The following is a 6000-nucleotide window of genomic DNA, read 5'->3' on the forward strand; positions in this document are numbered from 1 at the left end:
GTAACCCCCTTCCAGGGCACCTTACTGAAGGACAAGTGGAATTGTATTATATTGTGGTCACTGTTCCCTAGGTGCCCATCGACTCGTACGTCTGTTATTCTATCTGGCCTGTTGCTTAAAATTAAGCCCAGAAGGGCTGTCCCTCTAGTTGGGCCCTGCACAAGTTGTGACAGACAATTATCCTTGGTCACTGGCAGAAATTGGTTTCCTTTCTGAGATACGCAGGTTTCAGTTTCCCAGTCTATGTCGGGGTAGTTGAAGTCCCCCATAATAATCACCTCATTGTGATTTGCTGCTTTGTCTATTTGTTTCAATAATACATTTTCAGTGGTTTCTGTTATATTTGGTGGCTTATAACAAACCCCTATGAGGATTTTATTACATTTCCCTCCTTGTATCTCCACCCATAGAGACTCCACCTCTTCATTTCCCTCTTGTATATATTCTCTTAGTGTGGACTTTATATATAGACAGACTCCATCCCCTTTCCTTTTTTTACGATCCCTCCTAAGCAAATCATATCCTTGCAAGTTAGCCGCCCAGTCATAGCTGTCATCTAACCATGTCTCAGTTATTCCTACTATGTCGTATTTTTCCTCATACATTACCAACTCCAGATCTTCAATCTTATTGGTCAGGCTTCTTGCATTGGTCAGCATGCAGGAAAGAAGTTTTGCTTCCTTTTTCTTAGATTCCTTCTGAGTACCCTGTTTTGGGTCCTCTTTACCACATCTAGTATTCTTGATTAGTTTGTCCTTCTGCTGCATGTTCTTGTCTGCTGTTTTTCCTCCCATCCCCTCTTCTTCTAGTTTAAAGCCCTGATGAGTGTGGCAAGTCTTCTGGCGAATGTGTGTTTCCCAGGTTTTGTGAGGTGTATCCCATCTCTTGCGAGAAGTCCATCGTAGAGGTAATTCACGCCATGGTCCAAGAATCCAAATCCTTGCTGCCTGCACCACCGTCGTAGCCAGTTGTTCACCTCTAGTATCCTATTCCATCTTCTGATGCCATGACCATCGACTGGGAGGATTGATGAGAAAACAACCTGTACGTTCCGTTCCTTTATTTTCTTCCCCAGAATTTCAAAGTCTTCGCAGATAGTTGGTAGGTCATTTCTTGCCGTGTCGCTTGTGCCTACATGTATCAGTAGGAAAAATGCAGATGAGCTTCCTGCTTCTCCAAATCCCTGGTTTTGCGATGTCCTCAAACAGCGAGACCCGGCAAGTCCCAGCGATCGATCAGCTTAAGGCGACTCTTCTCCTCTTCCCAGAATGCACCGGAAATATACAGATGAGCTTCCTGCTTCTCCAATCCCTGGTTTTGCGATGTCCTCAAACAGCGAGACCCGGCAAGTCCCAGCGATCGATCAGCTTAAGGCGACTCTTCTTCTCTTCCCAGAATGCACTGGAAATATGCAGATGAGCTTCCTGCTTCTCCAATCCCTGGAGTCTTGCCGTTCACAAAGTTTCCCTTAATCCACTACCTCACCATGGTTGGGCAGAGATGCAGAGCAGTGACCCGGCTATATGTATGGTCAAAGAACTCCTTGGAGAAGCAGATTCATCTCCAGCTCCTGATGCGCCTGCAGATGTCCAACAGTTGTGGAAAGAGAGAAAGAAACTTCCTTTTTGAAGGCAAGTTGATCCAAAGAGCTATTAACCCACATACACATGAACTGGTATGGCAGATCGTGGTCCCCAGAAAGGACGTGCCCATGGTCTAGGAAGCTTACCACAATCAAGCTGAACACTTTGGTTGGAAAAAGCTAGAAGTATTCATCCGCTTCTTCTGGACAGGTATAAGACGGTCCATTGAACAGTGGTGTAGGGAATGCGGCCCATGTAATCTCAGAAGAAAGAATTCTGCCAATCATAGGGCCCCCTGGAAGCCCATCATCACTAAACAACCTTTGGAACTGGTGGCCCTAGACTACATGCAACTAACCCCAAGCCGATCAGGGTATACCTATGCCTTAACAGTAGTGGATCACTATTCCCGTTTCCTAGTGGTCGTTCCGGTGAAATACCAAACAGCAAGAACAGCTGAAAAGGCATTCCAGGAATATATTTCTGCAGACCCCATGGCTAACCAGATCAAGTGCTGACAGACAGAGGTCCAGCCTTCGAAGCAGAAGTCTTTCAAGAATTTTGCTCCCTCTATGGATGTAAAAAGATCAGAACTATGCCATACCATCCACAAGGCAATGGTCTTTGCGAAAAACTAAATCATCTGGTGATCAAATTATTGCAGGTCCTACCACTAGAAGAAAGGAACCAATGGCCTGAGAAATTACCTGATTTGATTGAAATGTACAACCATATCCCATCCAGTGCAACAGGATATGCTCCAGCTTACTTGATGCATGCACGGCCTGGTAAACTCCCCATCGACCTGGAAATGGGAGTCCTAACTGAATCCACATCCAGCCAATTAGACACTGATTGGAATACGGAAAGACAACTGCAGTATCAAAAAGTTCAACAATGTGTAGAAGAAAGACTTGCTCAAGCTAAGCAAAAGCAGGAAAGGAACTTTAATAAACATGCTGTGGCAACCCCCTTACCAACAGGTGAACAAGTGCTGAAGAAAAAGAGAAGAAACCACAAGTTAGATGACCAATGGTAGGCCCAGTCTTACACTATTCAACCATCTTGGAGAACAGGAGAAGTGCCAGAAGACTGGAGAAGAGCAAATGTTGTTCCTATCTTCAAAAAGGGGAAGAAGGTGGACCCAGGCAACTATAGGCCGGTGAGTCTGACTTCTATACCAGGAAAGATCTTTGAACAAATTATTAAACAACATGTATGTCAATACCTGGATAAGAATGAAGTGATTAAACAGAGTCAGCATGGGTTTGTAACTAATAAGTCATGTCAGACTAATTTAATTTCCTTCTATGACGGTATTACTGATTGGGTGGATCAAGGAAATGCTGTAGATATAGTATATCTTGACTTCAGCAAAGCATTTGACAAAGTCTCTCATACAATCCTTATTGAAAAAATGACTAAGTATGGAATGGACAAGGCAACTGTTAGGTGGATTCATAACTGGCTTAGTGATCGGACCCAAAGAGTGGTCGTAAATGGCTGCACATCCAGTTGGAAGAATGTCTCAAGTGGGGTACCACAGGGCTCTGTCCTGGGCCCTGTATTGTTCAACATCTTTATCAACGATTTAGATGAAGGAATTGAGGGTAAACTGATTAAATTTAGAATGGGAGGAATAGGGCTAAGTGACAGCACATGTGAAAAAGACTTGGGTATACTAATAGATCACAGACTGAATATGAGTCAACAGTGTGATGCAGCAGCAAAAAAGGCAAATGCAATTCTAGGATGTATTAACAGAAGCATACAGTCTAGATCACGTGAAGTCATTATTTCCCTCTACTCCTCTTTGGTCAGACCTCATCTGGAATATTGTGTCCAATTTTGGGCACCACATTTTAAAAAAGACATCAACAAACTGGAGCAAGTTCAGAAAAGAGCGACCAGAATGGTGACCGGTCTGCAAACCCTGTCTTATGAGGAAAGGTTGCAGGATTTGGGAATGTTTAGTTTGCAAAAGAGAAGACTGAGAGGAGACTTAATAGCTGTCTACAAATATCTAAAGGGCTGTCACATTGTAGAAGGATCAACTTTATTCTCATTTGCACAAGGAAAGACTAGAAGCAATGGGATGAAGCTGAATGGGAGGAGACACAGATTAGATATTAGAAAAAACTTTTTGACAGAGTGATCAATGAGTGGAACAGGCTGCCACGAGAAGTGGTGAGTTCTCCTTCAATGGAAGTCTTCAAACAGAGGCTGGACAGACATCTAACTGGGATGATTTAGCGAATCCTGCTTTGAGCAGGGGGTTGGACCAGATGGCCCAGGAGGTCCCTTCCAACTCTACGATTCTATGATTCTATGATTCTATGATCTAGCTCTGACAACAGCAAAGTGTGTACTATCTCCAAAGACGGCGGGAAAACGTGTACTACCGTATCCAGAAACAATCTGAAAGTATGTCATAGAATCATAGAATCCCAGAGTTGGAAGGGACCTCTTGGGCCATCTGGTCCAACCCCCTGCTCAAAGCAGGATTCGCTAAATTATCCCAGTCAGATGTCTGTCCAGCCTCTGTTTGAAGACATCCATTGAAGGAGAACTCACCACTTCTCGTGGCAGCTTGTTCCACTCATTGATCACTCTAACTGTCAAAAAAAATTTTCTAATATCTAATCTGTCCAGCACAATTGTGTGAAAGAGTTGAGACTAAGGAAGACTCACAGCAAAAGGAAAATACTGATACAAAGATTCGCACTGTTCTAGGTGAATTCCCTTGTTCTTGGCTACAAGTTAACAATGCAGTGGTAGTTCCAGTGATGGTGTTCCCAAAAAGGTCTTTACCAGAGACACCAAATTGTTCTGGAAGCAACGAGTCGCTAATGCCAACCACTAACACTGTGCATGAGGAAGAATCAGAAAACTTGCCCACATTCAGCAGTGAACATGTTGTACCCATGGTAGGTTCAAAGATTTGTAGGAAGCTGCCTAGTATTCCTATCGTGCGCAGATCACAGCATAGCACCTAAGGTCAAACCCCTTCTCACAATAGAAATGATTTATAGAAATGATTTGTAAAATATTCAAAGAATAATAAGTTAGTTTTCAGTTGTACTTACCGTACATTGAACTTTGCCTTAGGTAACGTTACTAAAAATGTTAAAGAAGTTGTGCCCACATGGACTAATGTGAGATTTCAGTAGTTATGCCTTTTTTTCCCACTACAAGAACTCTTGTAAAGACTCTTAAACTTGAGAAGAAAAATCTGTTCATCGTGCCTTGGCATGAAGCCATCTAAAACAGCCAGTGCAGTGAATTTTCTATTATGGTCTGTGTGCCCTGCAGCTGCACTCAGGGATGATCCAACCAATCAGAAGTGGTTTGGGCTGTAATCCATGACCCAACTCAGTTACTGGGACTGTTTACTTATACTCAGGTTAACTGTTATGTCATTTGTTATATGCTTATGCTCCTTGTGTAGCCTGAGGATGTGCTACCTTTAACTAGGGGGGAATGTGGCACCCTGCGTCTTTACCACCACAAAAGGGTTAAATATGTACTGTTTTGTATGTGTTTTGTGAGCAATGGGAGTTATACTTTCTCTGCTAGGGACCACACACACACACACAATTTGCCTCACTCCCTCACTTGTCTGAGGCTGAGAGCTTTGCAGACATGCCCTAACTGGGAGGGGGAGGAGTCGTAAGTTGTTGTTTCAGTGGAGAAGAATGAGAAGGAAGGCTCTCAGAAGCCATGTTAAGACATATGCTTAATCCAGGAGTACAGCTAAAGAAACATCAGGAAACCAGACCCTAGACCATCCATGCTTTCAGAGCAGGGTGGTAAGCTGAGAGACTGTGTGGGATTATACAACCAGCAGTAAAGAGTTTTCCCTCAGAAATACTGCAAGAACCTAGGTTCAGTGAAGGATAGTGCAAGTGGGAACTTGAGCTGCTTCACAAAGGATTCAAGCTGCAAGTTGCTGAAGGAGAAATACACAGTGAGTAGAGGCAATACTGGGAAGTTCCAAACTCCGGGAAGCCTTGATCCTAGAAGGGATTAGAAAAGCAGGAAGCTTACACTGAGTCACAGCAGAGAGGATAACTCCCATTCTCCAGAGCAGACTGTGACCTGGTGAGAGTTGTAATATCTCCTCTGAACTGCATCTGAACTATAGTAAATGATAAAGTGAATTTCCTTGTCTCCTGCCTTATTACTCCGTGCCTTCTACTTCCATCACAATCTCTGGGGGTCTGCCCTGGTTGGAGAGTGTTTAACATCTGCACTGCCATCACCATCTACTCCCCCAGGGATCATCTGCAGTGTCGGATACACTACAGTTGAACACTCCAACTGGCGTCATGAATCACTACATAAACTTTATCTACCCCTTTTACATGACCGCCTGGGGCCACGGACCGGGTCACTGCCACTGTGACTTTTCCCATTG

This window comes from Dendrobates tinctorius, unplaced genomic scaffold (genome assembly GCF_039654945.1).
Source record: "Dendrobates tinctorius isolate UK_male_01 unplaced genomic scaffold, ASM3965494v1 ptg000075l, whole genome shotgun sequence".
Lineage (NCBI taxonomy): Eukaryota > Metazoa > Chordata > Amphibia > Anura > Dendrobatidae > Dendrobates > Dendrobates tinctorius.